The sequence below is a fragment of the Schistocerca gregaria genome, chromosome 3 (assembly GCF_023897955.1).
Source record: "Schistocerca gregaria isolate iqSchGreg1 chromosome 3, iqSchGreg1.2, whole genome shotgun sequence".
In the NCBI taxonomy this organism is placed as follows: Eukaryota; Metazoa; Arthropoda; class Insecta; order Orthoptera; family Acrididae; genus Schistocerca; species Schistocerca gregaria.
This window is the reverse complement of record NC_064922.1, coordinates 228,493,213-228,508,732: the sequence shown is the minus strand read 5'-3', so window position 1 is coordinate 228,508,732 and position 15,520 is coordinate 228,493,213. Positions and strand designations below refer to the sequence as shown.

The following is a 15,520-nucleotide window of genomic DNA, read 5'->3' as shown; positions in this document are numbered from 1 at the left end:
ACAGTGCAATCGTATACAATAATTTCTGATTGCTGACTATGACAAATATAGTGGCGATCTAAGGCCTCTTATAAAATGGTATAAACTACTGTCCGTCTTTAGAAGAAACTCGCAAAGGATCACCTCAAATGAAGTATATGTGGCAATGGATTCTAAATTTAATGCATTTCCAAGTAAATTTATCTCTGCCATAGAAACTGATTTATAGCACAAGTAGTAGAAACCTTAATTAGCAAAGTCATTATTATGAAGCAGAAACTCAAAACTGTACAAAATGGTCATAATAAGCACAAAAGTCAAATTGGTTTCAAATGGTACTATTGACAAGTGTATATAAAAAAAATTAAAATGTCATATCACAGATTTACAATTCTGAAAATAAAATAAAAACAATATGAAGTGTAGGTAAAAGGAAAACAGGAAACTCCATCAGGGAACAATATGATCTTGTGTTTAAAGATATGATTAAATGGTCCATGACCCTAAACTTAAAACAAGTCTAACAATCAAGAGCACCCATTTTATAGCTTATGAGGATGGGGAGAGGCTAGACTTGTAGGTATACTGTATTTTAATATTTTGGAAGATGAATGGTAACTTGTAGGTATCCATAAAAACTGTCATCTCTGACCGTGTTGAAAACCTGTATAATGCAGATTTCAAATCATTTACTTGAAAGGAACTCAGCTATCTTCACTATAGGCTGTTCTTTACTCGAGAACTATTCATGGTCCACCCCTCTCACCCCCCCCCCCCTCCCACCACCACCACCCTCTGCCGCACGTATGGCCACTCCTGCTAACAGTCACTTTCTAAGCAAACTGGGAAAGTTCGTATAGTTAACTCAGAAAAGTAAGGTCAATCCAATACATGTACCCCATGCATTACGTCAGTTCCAGATCACTCATAACTTCTTCCAGGGAATTCAGGAAAATATTTAACAAAATTTATCATTCCCAGAAGAATATTAAAAATTATATTCTTCTGATTTAGCTACTATAATTGGCAATAATTCATCACTTTCACAAGGTACCTATACAGGCAAACTAAAGTATGCTTATTTTCCTTCAAATGAAGTAAGACCGATATTAATAACTATCAAGACATTTTGCTATTGACTACCATCTATAAAATATTTGCAAAGGTAATGTATGTAACAATGGCTGAGTAGGTCTATATCCCAATATTTCAGATTCTGACTCTGTCACATTTTGGATTGCAGAAGGCCTTCTCTGCTGAACATGCCATCTACTTTTTCACTGATCATGCACGAAAATATGAAAATATTTCACCTCTTTTTGTGGTCTGTCTAAGGCATTTTGTTGCACAACATTATGTTGGAGGATCCTGAAGGTATATGGGGTCATTCCATGTAAATTCAAACTATTTGAGAAAATGTTCCAGCTGATAGTCTCAGATTTGGCTGAAATTTTGCACACCAATGCTACCAAGTGTGCAACACTTATGTACAAAATTTTAACTTCCCCTGCCAATTAGTTCCAGAATTATGGCTTGTCAAAGAAAGTGGCGTGACCCGGAAATTGCAACCCGCATCTGGCAATCTATCTTCAGAACCAACTTCAGGTTTTAATAACTTTGGAATTATTCCACACAGTCCAGTGAAATTTTTACAACCCAGTATCATCCACTTAGAGAACACACTCTATTAATCAAAACTCCAACAACATATTTCTGAGGGAAAGTAAAAAATTCCAAAATGTGATAAAAAATGTAATACGTTAAAACGTACATATTATAGGTGGCCTCTATGCCAAATATAATTCACTCGAAAAGGGTATAATTTTTTTGTGGTAAGCTTAATGTGGCCTAAACACACACAGAGCTCATCTTGCCCATATCAGTCACAGAAACAGTGTTAAATGCACACAAAAATACAAAAATTTGAAAAATCACCTAAAAACATGGATTTTATAAGTGTGGTAGCACAAAAGGGACAAGTGATGTTGTTGTTGTGGTCCTCAGTCCTGAGACTGCTTTGATGCAGCTCTCCATGCTACTCTGTCCTGTGCAAGCTTCTTCATCTCCCAGTACCTACTGCAACCTACATCCTTCTGAATCTGCGTAGTGTATTCATCTCTTGGTCGCCCTCTACGATTTTTACCCTCCACACTGCCCTCCAATGCTAAATTTGTGATCTCTTGATGCCTCAAAACATGTCCTACCAACCAATCCCTTCTTCTAGTCAAGTTGTGCCACAAACTTCACTTCTCCCCAATCCTATTCAATACCTCCTCATTAGTTATGTGATTTATCCACCTTGTCTTCAGCATTCTTATGTAGCACCACATTTCGAAAGCTTCTATTCTCTTCTTGTCCAAACTAGTTATCGTCCATGTTTCACTTCCATACATGGCTACACTCCATACAAATACTTTCAGAAACGACTTCCTGATACATAAATCTATACTCGATGTTAAGAAATTTCTCTTCTTCAGAAACCCTTTCCTTGCCATTGCCAGTCTACATTTTATATCCTCTCTACTTTGACCATCATCAGTTATTTTACTTCCTAAATAGCAAAACTCCTTTACTACTTTAAGTGTCTCATTTCCTAATCTAATTCCCTCAGCATCACCCGATTTAATTTGACTACATTCCATTATCCTCGTTTTGCTTTTGTTGATGTTCATCTTATATCCTCCTTTCAAGATACTGTCCATTCCACTCAACTGCTCTTGCCGGTCCTTTTTTGTTTCCTTTACTGCTTGCTCAATATACAGATTGAATAACATCGGGGATAGGCTACAATCCTGTCTCACTCCTTTCCCAACCACTGCTTCCCTTTCATGCCCCTCGACTCTTATTGACTGCCATCTGGTTTCTGTACAAATTGTAAATAGCTTTTCGCTCCCTGTATTTTACCCCTGCCACCTTCAGAATTTGAAAGAGAGTATTCCAGTCAACATTGTCAAAAGCTTTCTCCAAGTCTACAAACACTAGAAATGTAGTTTTCCCTTTTCTTAATCTTTCTTCTAAGATAAGTCGTAAGGTCAGTATTGCCTCACGTGTTCCAACATTTCTACGGAATCCAAACTGATCCTCCCCGAGGTCCGCATCTACCAGTTTTTCCATTCGTCTGTAAAGAATTCGTGTTAGTATTTTACAGCTGTGACTTATTAAACTGATAGTTCGGTAATTTTCACATCTGTCAGCACCTGCTTGTTTTGGGATTGGAATTATTATATTCTTCTTGAAGTCTGAGCGTATTTCGCCTGTCTCATACATCTTCCTCACCAGCTGGTAGAGTTTTGTCATGACTGGCTCTCCCAAGGCTGTCAGTAGTTCTAATGGAATGTTGTCTACTGCCGGGGCCTTGTTTCGACTCAGGTCTTTCTGTGCTCTGTCAAACTCTTCACGCAGTATCTTATCTCCCATTTCGTCTTCATCTACTTCCCCTTCCATTTCCATAATATTGTCCTCAAGTACATTGCCCTTGTATAAACCCTCTATATACTCCTTCCACCTTTCTGCCTTCCCTTCTTTGCTTAGAACTGGGTTGCCATCTGAGCTCTTGATATTCATACACGTGGTTCTCTTCTCTCCAAAGGTCTCTTTAATTTTCCTGTAGGCAGTATCTATCTTACCCCTAGTGAGATAAGCTTCTACATCCTTACATTTGTCCTCTAGCCATCCCTGCTTAGCCATTTTGTACATCCTGTCGATCTCATTTTTGAGACGTTTGTATTCCTTTTTGCCTGCTTCATTTACTGCATTTTTATATTTTCTCCTTTCATCAATTAAATTCAATATTTCTTCTGTTACCCAAGGATTTCTAGCAGCCCTCGTCTTTTTACCTACTTGATCCTCTGCTGCCTTCACTACTTCATCCCTCAGAGCTACCCATTCTTCTTCTATTGTGTTTCTTTCCCCCATTCCTGCAAATGTTCCCTTATGCTCTCCTTGAAACTCTGTACAACCACTGGTTCTTTCAGCTTATCCCGATCCCATGTCCTTAAATTCCCACCTTTTTGCAGTTTCTTCAGTTTTAATCTACAGGTCATAACCAATAGATTGTGGTCAGAGTCCACATCTGCCCCTGCAAATGTCCTACAATTTATAACCTGATTCCTAAATCTCCGACTTACCATTATATAAACTATCTGATACCTTTTAGTATCTCCAGGATTCTTCCATGTATACAACCTTCCTTTATGATTCTTGAACCAAGTGTTAGCTATGATTAAGTTATGCTCTGTGCAAAATTCTAACAGACGGCTTCCTCTTTCATTTCTTAGCCCCAATCCATATTCACCCACTATGTTTCCTTCTCTCCCTTTTCCTACTGACGAATTCCAGTCACCCATGAATATTAAATTTTCATCTCCATTCACTACCTGAATAATTTCTTTTATCTCATCATACATTTCATCAATTTCTTCATCATCTGCAGAGCTAGTTGGCATATAAACTTGTACTACTGTAGTAGGCATGGGCTTTGTGTCTATCTTGGCCACAATAATGCGTTCACTATGCTGTTTGTAGTAGCTTACCCGCACTCCTACTTTTTAATTCATTATTAAACCTACTCCAGCATTACCCCTATTTGATTTTGTATTTATAACCCTGTATTCACCTGACCAAAAGTCTTTTTCCTTTTGCCACTGAACTTCACTAATTCCCACTATATCTCACTTTAACCTATCCATTTCCCTATTTAAATTTTCTAACCTACGTGCCCGATTAAGGGATCTGACATTCCACGCTCCGATCCGTAGAACGCCAGTTTTTTTTCTCCTGATAACGGCGTCCTCCTGAGTAGTCTCCGCCCTGTCTGCTTATGTATGTATATGTATGGATCTATGTGTGTGTGTGTGTGTGTGTGTGTGTGTGTGTGTGTGTGTGTGTGTGCGTGCGAGTATATACCTATCCTTTTTTCCCCCTAAGGTAAGTCTTTCCGCTCCCGGGATTGGAATGGCTCCTTACCCTCTCCCTTAAAACCCACATTCTTTAATCTTTCCTTCTCCTTCCCTCTTTCCTGATGAAGCAACCGCCGGTTGCGAAAGCTCGTAATTTTGTGTGTGTGTTTGTGTGTTATTTTATTGTGCCTTTCTACCGGCACTTTCACGCTTGGTAAGTCTAGGAATCTTTGTTTTTAATATATTTTTCCCATGTGGAAGTTTCTTTCTATTTTATTTATATCAGAACTATATGTAGAATTCAAGGGAAAGTATCCCAATACCAAAGTAGGTTTATCATCTTTTTTCAATCTTCGGCCAGAATGGGTTGTGCCAGTAGCTGCAAGGGGCACACACAATGTTTGTGTATGTGAGACCCATCAAAATGCTAAGCTGATGTTTGCTGCTATATAGGATTCTGGTCTGGATTATAAAGATGCAATGAAGCTACTAGTGTGTGACATCAGTTCCTACCAGTGCATGATACACAGGTGTGAAAAGTGTCCTGGCACGGAAAATCTTGCAGAACACATGAATAACAAACTGTATGGCGAACTCCTTATGGATGATGATGAACTTGTTTCTTATAAACAATGGACACACATGGATCGCACAAGTCTTGAAACAAAGCAAAGTACAGAGGAAGATTTTGTTGAAATGTGTTGTCAGAAAACGGACAAACTGACCACACACAGCTTCACAGCAACAGCACAGTCGGCTTATCCCCAGTTTTGTAAGGATAATTTGAAACAAGATGAAATTATAGTAATAGGCCTACTACACTTTTCTGAAAATTATGCATTTGTAGTTCAAGATGCCATCCAAGGATATCATTGGGACAACAGACAAGCAACTCTCCAGCCATTTGCGATTTACTGTAGAGGTGAATCAGGTGATGTGTCTGTCATGAACCTATGCGTTTTTAGTTACTGTTTAATTCATGATGCCATTGCAGTTCATTCCCACATTCGCACTGTCATGGCATATGTGGAAAACAAGCTGCCTTACATACATTTTGCGAAATACTTCAGTGATGGGGCAGCCAGACAGTACAAAAACTGTAAAAATCTCAACAATTTATGCATGCATTACCATGATTTTCAGATTCACACAGAATGGATTTTTTTCGCAACAAGTCATGGTAAAAATGTATGTGATGGTATTGGAGCTACCATTAAGTGCATGGCATCACAAGCTAGTCTGCAGCACCCTAAAGAAGGTCACATTCTAACACCTCTTCAATTATTTACCTGGGCACAGAAAAATATCTCTGGCATACAATCACTCTATGTTTCTGAAGATGAGGTGAAATCAGTCGAAGAGTTGCTAAGAAGCAGACTAGAACACGTAAAAACTATTGCAGGCACAAGGAACTATCCAGCGGACTCTGACAATGTGCATATGAGCAGACTGTCCAGTTATAACTATAGGTTCATGCACAACGTGTGTCTTCATAGTGTGTCTGACTCAGGATTCAGAAGCAAAAGCAGCAACATACAACCAGGTTGCTATGTTATTGCTGTTTATGATGACAAGTGGTACTTAGGATGTGTTGCAGAATGCTGTGAAGCAGAAGGCGATGTATTTGTGAACTTCATGGCACCATTAGGATCAGCAAGATCATTTCATTGGCCATGTTTGATAGACAGGTGTTGGATTCCTTTTGAACATATTCTTATGACAGTTCCAGTTCCTTGTCGGGGAGACAATACAATTTGCCACTCAATGTACAGAGTACAATAGCTAAAGTGCGGGAGAACTTCTGTTCGAAGCACAATTGACTGGTTTTTAGCAGTTAAGGTACAGTAAACATTAATTATAGGGTGTGTTAATCTGTCTATATGTTGTTGCTTAGACATTAAACAGTTGTGGGAGAGGATAAGAAGAGGCAGAACAGTTTACGATATGTTTTTACAAAATTGTGTTGTGGAACAATAGCCACATCACTAAATACATCAGTCAACTTCCATTCTACACAAATGTCTTGCAATAACATTCTGAAATTTTGAGATATATATATCATTATTGTCTAATTATGCAGTGTTTGAAATTTGGCTTGGATACCACTTGTCCCTTTTGTGCTATCACACTTCGTAAATCCATGTTTTTCAGGTAATTTTTCAAATTTTTGTATTTTCGCGTGCATGTAACTCAGTTTTTGTGACTGATATGGGCATGATGAGTTCCAAGTGTGTTTAGGCCACATTAAGCTTACCACAAAAAAATTTATATCCTTTTTGGGTGAATTATATTTGGCATAGAGGGCACCTAGAATATGTACCTTTTAACATATTACATTTTTTAAAATCATATTTTGGAATTTTTTGTTTTCCATCAGAAATATGTTGTTGGTGTTTTGATTCAAATGGATGTTACTGGGTCGTAAAAATTTCACTGGACTGTGTGGAACAGTTCCAAAGTTATTAAGACCTGAAGTTGGGTCTGAAGATAGATTGCCGGATGCGGGTTGCAATTTCTGGGTCACACCACCTTCTTTCACAAGTCATAATTCTGAAACTAATTGGTAGGGGAAACTAATACTATGTACAGGAGTGTTCCACACATGGTAGAATTAGTGTACTGAATTTCAGTCAAATCTGAGACTATGAGCTGGAGCCCCTGGTTGAACTGATATGGAATGCCCCTGTGGCTTTCAAGGTACAATGATTGAGGCATTCATTTCATATTTAACTGATAGGAATCAAATGACCCTGTTAGCTACATCATGCAGCACACATGATGAATCTAAAAGTATTGCTAATGTTCTTGCTGTATATAAATGACTTTCCAATTTATATTGATAAAGCAGAAATAGTTCTCTTTGCTGATGATGCGGGCTTTGTAATCAGGCCCAACAGAGCCGGAACAACAGAAGGACAATAAAAGAAATATTCTATATACATACCTCACAAGCCACCACACAGTACGTGGAGGAGGGTACCACATATCACTGCTAGTCATTTCCTTTCCTGTTTCACTTGCTAATAGAGTGAGGGGGAAAGCGTTTATGTATAATCCTATGAGCCTTAATTTCTCTCATATCATCTCCATGGTCCTTATGTGAAATGTACACTGGTGGCTGTATAATCATTGTGCAGTCTGCCTCAATATTGGTTCTCTAAATTTCATCAGTAGTGCCTCATGAAAAGAATATTGTCTTCCCTCCAGGGGTTCCCACTGGAGTTCATGAAGCATCTCTGTAGCACTTGCGTGCTGCTCAAACATAGCCAGTAACAATCCTGGAAGTGTGCTGCTTAATTGCTTCATAGTCTTCCTTTCATCCAACCTGGTTGGGATCACAAAAACACTTGAGCAGTACTCAAGAATGGGTCACAGTAATGGTATTCTGCATTTAAAGTTAGCAATCATTTTGTCTAAGTCATCATGCATAGTCCTACAGTCACTCAATATTAGAGCTAACCATCATCAGCACACAGCTGTAGATTGCTGCTCACCCTTTGTGTTTAACAATTTATACCTATAAAGAGAGTATAATAGCAGTCCTATCACACTTCCCTTACTCCTGACGGTACCATTGTCTCTGATCAACGCTCACTGTTGAGGAGAACATACTCAATTCGATTACTTAAGAAGTCATGGAGCCAGTCACTTATCTGAGAACCTAGTCCATAAACATGTTCTTTTGTCAAAAGTTTCCAGTGGCGCACTGTTTCAAATGTTTTCCGGAAATTTGGGAGTATGGAACCTGCCTGTTGCCCTTCACCAATGGTTCACAGGATATCATGCAAGAAAAGGACAAGCTGAGTTTCACACAAATGATGCTTTCCAAATCCATGGTGATTTGTGGACAGAAGCTTTTCTGTCTCAAGGAAGTTTATTATGTTTGAACTAAGAATGTGTTCGAGAATTCTGCAGCAAAGTGATAAGGATAATGGTCTGTAATTACATGTTTTATGTACAATGGCAGCACTACACACAATTAGATATATTTAACATGCGGCCCTTGGCTAGTAATTTATGAAGATGCTCATGTCTGCTAAATGAAAGATGTCAGTAAAGGAAAGTATATGCAGTTTGTGCCTTCTTCACAATTTTAATTTCTAGCGGAAGCTTTAGAAATTTATTGGGCCTAAACCCTATAGAGACTATGATCTGTCTAAAAATTTCACTTCATAATTGACAAAATGTTTCACTTTATATACTCTTGTGACTCCAATTTTGAGACTTTCTGACATTGTAAAGGAGAATGGCCAAGAGTCGATAAACTTGAGTTGACCTTTTCCCTGTGCTCACTACTGGCACTTTCCATATCAGAGCAAGTTATTGAAAATGCAAATAAATAAATAAACTATAGGTCACTCCACACCAAGTGTACTAGTGAGCCCTACCTGACCATCTCCAATAACAGTATAATTTTGCACCAGTGCTCCTTGCAGAATGTGTGCAGGTCAGCTGTGCTGGCCATCATGAGGTAGGTTTTCTATAATCACTTCAGAGAAATGCCAAAATGGTTACTTTATCAAGGCCACAGCAAAACATCTGTCCTGTCCTTATGAAGCATACTTATGTTTCGGTGTATGTCTATCTATATTTTGAGCTAAGAGTATCAACAATGTAGGAAAAGACAGACTGCTACTTCCTATAAAGAAGATGTGTTCAGTTGCAGACAGGCACAATTAAAAGATGCTAGATAAAGCTTTCAGCCACAGCCTCACTTACAAAGGCTGTGACTGAAAACTTTATAGAAATGTCTTTTAACTGTGCATGTCTGCTATGTAAGGTATCTTCTTTACGGTAAGTAGAAATCTGTCTTTTCCTGCATTGTTGATTTTCCTACCTGGAGTTTCCATTGTTAAGATTTGGCTTATTGATTCATGTTATGTTATCATGACGATTACTGCATCATTTGGGGATGATCCTGGGATGAATAAAGAGAGAGAAATAAATAATATTAATTGCCCTTCAGAGGTTATGCAGAAAAGTTACACTTGTTATCAGTTCTAGTAAACCTCAACATTTATGTGTTAATATTCTGAAAGTTATTGTTATGTAAACATGCTATCCAAAAAATTATACATCAAATTTGCGCGTACTTTGCTCTACTATTAATAAATATTGTCTCCTTTTTCATTGGAAAGCTCAGGTGTTTTTGTACTACAAAAGGTTTTGTTTGTTTTGAAGACCATCTAGCTGAAACTAGAACAGTGAAACATTTGCAAACTATCATTTTAACATGTGTATTTTGTACAAGAAATCTATAAACATCTGTATTGTATTTACATTCTTTAATCTGGCCATGAAACACAGCTTTTCCAAAAAAAAATTATAGTTTTTTGCATAACAATCCATTTAATGCGTTTTTGCTGCAATGTATGTTGTCCTCAGAGAAAGATAAAACCCCACAGTCTGCAATTGACGATGCGTGTCAGCAAACATGGCGATGCTCAGGAGCTCAGTTCGTCAGCACACTTGATAGTGCCGACATGTCTGATCGCTGAAATATTGTGTCTGTTCAATACTGTAGGTGGGCAATACACCCGAGGACTGTTTGATCTGAAATGGAATAAAACTTCCTGGCAGATTAAAACAGTGTGCCAGACCGAGACTCGAACACGGGACCTTTGCCTTTCACGAGCAAGTGCTCTACCATCTGAGCCACCCATGCACGACTCACACCTCGTCCTCATAGCTTTAGTTCTGCCAGTACCTCGTCTCCTACCTTCCCCCAGGCTGTAGCTAAGCTATGTCTTCGCAATATCCTTTCTTCCAGGAGTGCTAGTTCTGCAAGGTTCGCAGGAGAGCTTCTGTGAAGTTTGGAAGGTAGGAGATGAGGTACTGGCAGAACTAAAGCTGTGAGGACAGGTCCTGAGTCATGCATGGGTAGCTCAGATGGTAGAGCACTTGCCCACAAAAGGCAAAGGTCGCATGTTTGAGTCTCGGTCCTGCACACAGTTTTAATCTGCTATGAAGTTTTATATCAGTGCACACTCCGCTGCAGAGTGAAAATCTCATTCTTGAAATGAAATGTTTGCAGTTTTCCTGTTTCCTTTACTCACATTTCTTTCTCTGATTACAACATTCTGTAATAGCACTTTCCTTTTATTGTTTGACATATTAGTGTTAAGGGGTCATACTGGTCTTTTCCTAAGAGATGAGAAAACACAGACTTTTCAAGATGCCATACAAATTTTGTGAAATCGTGTGGACAAAAGTACAAGAACATTTCATTAGACAAAAAGATACTGAGGGTCATTTATTGTAAGAGCAGCAGTACAAGGATTGCATAAGAAGACAGTAAAATACTGAGCCTTTGAAACCAACAGTGCCATTTTGTGAAGCTCATTTAGGAGAGGAGGAAAGGAAAGGAAATGATAAAGAGATAATGTGGGAGCTTGTAAATGTCTCAGGATTGCAGATTAAGTGAGAGAGACACACACAGATAGTAGTTAACTTTTGCTCTTCTGTTGTTGTCCTTTTGTTTTGAATCCTGTTTGTTTTTCTGCTTCTGTAGTTTACCCTCTTTCAGAGGCACAGAATGAAAGAACTCTGGTTCAGACTATTATTTGCTATCTTTGATGTGTGTTTTAGATGCTACCATTTACCTATTCCTGCCCTTGTGTGGAAACTTCTAATTGCTCCTCTGCTGCTCGTTTTGATACATCCTACATATAAAGACTACTTACATAAAATGTGTCTGGTCCCTTCTGTTCTAGTGAGAGCAGCTAAAATGACTAACACATTCCATTACTTGAATTCTGCAATATGATCCACCCTCTTCCTTTTGAATTTCATGTCTGCTCTCCGCTTCACTGGTTATTGCAGCTATTTTTGTTTTTCTACCTTAAGTGAACTGCAAACTAAAAAAACTCATTCAATGGAAAATATTTGCTGTTTTTAATCACCAGATGCTGCTAACATTATGAATAGAAAACATTCATTTTAATATTATTTACTTGAATACACTTTTTCTTATGAATGTTTTTGTTGCAACACCTCTAGCACATAATAAGACAAATGCAAAGACAGCATAACACAAATTACACAAAAGTGAACATCCACAAGGAAATTCCATAACATGCAAATAACATACAGTTTCAAATCAGAAAAGGAAGACATACAAGGAAACCTTCCATTATGACCCATAAATAGGATTCAAAAGCCGCGAAGAAAATTAAACAAGTGAATGAGTGCAGTGCAATTTCTATCCCAGCTTCTGATAACATGAAAGGAAAAGCAGTTGTGATGAGAATGTGAAACAAGGGAAAAAAGTGCTGACGGTAATATCTCAAATATGCCATTCTTAAGCAAAACTGTCGTTCATTCCATGGAAATGAAAGGATTGAAAAGTATTGTCTACTTGTAATGACTACAATATAACTACCTGTGTTTTGTTAACAAAAGTCAAAAGTGCCTGGTGAATTGAGGTTTTAAGTTTTCAGACAACTTAAGACAAAGAGGAACCAAAGTAACAAGAAGATATTACTATAGGGGAATATGGGACGGAATTTCTATGCAGTACTTCACAGTTGGTACGTTTTGCTCATAGTTTATTTTGTGGTTGTTTCACAGTAATGATGACTTCAGGCTATCATAACATTCATATGAGAATTGTATCAATGCGTAACTGTTAAAACAGACAGCTACATTAAATATTACATTATTTGTGGGTGAATTTGACTCTGTGGGAAATTTCATTTCATCTTGAAGACTGTTGGAAGGCTTAATAATGCTTTTAAGATCGATCCTGTGCACCTTGCATCAACATGTCTTCTGATACAGTTGCTCATTGGCTCTTGCTTAGCTAAAAATTGAGGGTCATATAAATAGGGCAAAATCAGAAGGACACTGAGACTAAAAACCACTCTCCTTACATCACCATGGAACAACTTGAAAAAGCTGAATATTGGTTAGGCATTGAATTTAGATGAAATCAGGCTGATGAAATAAATTAAACATTTTGAGATAAAATATGGATCAATGCTTTTATAAGTACTCCCATTTTGAAATTGACCTGCAAGTTAACAGATGCCAAATATGTGTCACTGAATATATCTTCAAGCCATTTTAGACTCTTACTTTGATAACTTGAGGTTGCAGTGGGGAGCTTCCTACACCGTATACTATTGCCCTTACATTCCTGGTGCAATATAGCAAGCATTCCCACTAACTGGTGCTATTATACCATTATTGGATAAATTGCTAGGCAGACACAGATCAATACCCTTCATCTTGGTTTTAATGAATTAGTTTAGATAAGGCTCACCAGTCTCACCTTGACCCATGAGGTGAGGATAAACAAGTGACCAGTTCTACATCACCATCCCCTCTGTAGCAGTTGGGATTGCTTCACGTAACTTCCAGATTGCTACTACTAATCCGGAAACATGCACCATTTCCAGAGTCCACATAATGCCCAACTAGCACCCTGCGACTTCATCAGAAAGCATGGCTAACAAAGGGAACCCGCCATAGGTCGCTCACTGACACATTGACTGAGGTGACTTGCTTGGTGAAAAGAGGTTGAAAATAATGACTTATTTTATCTTAGGTGCAACATTCAGTAGTTTCTGACAAAATGACAGAGTTTTGATGCTACTTCATCAGTTTGCATACACAGCATTAAACCAAGTGAGTCGGTAGCATAGTGGCTTAGAGCACAATTTCAAATTTTTGCACTCCATGTTCAAATACAATTGTATGTCCCCCCCCCCCCTTGTCATTGCGTAATTATGTAACATCAATGACATCAATATTTTTTGTGACATTAAGAAATATATCATATTAAAATAGATTTTATAATCGCTGATCTTATATAATCTTATATATTTAATGGTAATTGAAAAAAAAAAAATACTTTAGGAGAACCAGTGCATACCGCAGGGTGATAAGAAATATATCATATTAAAATAGATTTTATAATCGCTGATCTTATATAATCTTATATATTTAATGGTAATTGAAAAAAAATACTTTAGGAGAACCAGTGCATACCGCAGGGTGATATGTATGATAAGAATATTCAAAGCATAAAACTTCAGATTGCCACGAGCAGTGTGTGGAGGCGCATATACGACAGTCACATTTTTTAAAAGTGAGTATCATTAGGAAAAGCAACCTCATTAACATTGCTATATGAGACTGTGCCACTTCTGTGATTTTTTGCCTGTCAGTAAAAGTATATGGCCAAACCAGGCCATAATATAAGGAGGGGTACCTTTGCTCATCCCATGAGACAACAGCTTTACCCAGAAACTGATTCATAGTTATTTTTTGTGAGCTTTCGGGATTGTATGGCTGTTGCATACGTATTAAGATGCCATTCTGTTAATTGGTGTTAGTCTTGTTGTATTGTAGGAGTTTCCAAGAGCAATTAGGCTGCATCAGCCACTGGCCACTGCTGCTATGCTCGTGTATCACAGAGTTTCCCAAACTGTGTTCCACAGAACACTGGTGTTATTTTTTTTAATTGTGATTTAAAAATGTAATAATCACTGAATAAAACAAGTTTTCACATTTTTTTAAAAAGTTAATTAACCTTCAAAATGCTCTGCAGTCTCTACAACAACTATATCCAATAAAAGAAATGGTTCAGGCTCTCCAAGATGCCTAAGAGCAGACCCAAAATCAAGGGAAAGAGGTGGTATTCTGCTAGGTAGTGGGTCATGTTGGGATTTGGGAAAATGATGCATCTGACAAAAAAAGCATGTAGAGCAGGTGTTGTTTTAGTCTGCTGTTTTCCTATAAGCTGTTGGCTCACTATTGTACAGAAGGATCACATGTCAGTGTGAAGAGGAGTGGTTGGAGGTAGTAAACAACAAACAGTAGTCAATCAGATTTTCCAACTAGCTGTGGCAAACCTCATGTCAGCCACATCAATGGAAGGGAATGATGCCAAATCAGATCAAAAATCAGTCAATTGACAGAGTTTCCTCTTCCGGTGTGGTTGTACTCCAGTGGAATACAACTTTTTGTACAACAAATTTTAACTGCAAATGTTTCATAAGTTGACATAAGAACAGTCCTCAGCCAGCCTGAAAACCTATCCACCATCCTAGCTTAATACTCATTTTGAAATTTGCTGAAGTTTTGGGCCTCATAGCTAAAATATATTTTATTATTAAGTGGTCAGCTTTCCACATATAATAAATAGTTTTAGCATTTTATTCCGCTGACTCTCATTCCATTAAATAGCATCTCAGCTCCGGATCAGCACAGTTTTATTCATCTGTGAAGAAGCAACTGTGAGTGACAACAGTAACACCCTCATTTAATTTTTCTGTTACCCTCTACTTAAAAAAAAAATTGTGCATCCTTTTAAGCATCTTCGCTAACTTTTCAAGAAAAAATCTGTGGGCCTTAGTGATATATTTTAGATATATTAAATTCACCACTAATTAGCCCGTCTGCTTGGGATCAGTAAGCTGAGTACATGGCTTAAGGAGAAAAGATAACAACTCACAGAATAATAGACGTTTTGATTTGTTGATAGGGACATAAATAAGGATGGAAACTTTGCTAGTTTTTGGATGAATCTATTTTTGAGCTGTAGAGCGCGCACACACACACACACACACACACACACACACACACACACACTCTTTTCTTGATGTGCCTTTCAATGGCCCAGTGCCTCTACTATGCAC

At 38.0% G+C, this 15,520-nt stretch overlaps 1 protein-coding gene across 1 annotated transcript in view; it reads left to right on the top strand.

The window, feature by feature from the left end:
* Positions 1-15,520, top strand: part of LOC126353844 (E3 ubiquitin-protein ligase TM129) — a 41,006-nt gene that overhangs the window by 668 nt on the left and 24,818 nt on the right. The gene's annotated exons all lie outside the window — the stretch shown is intronic.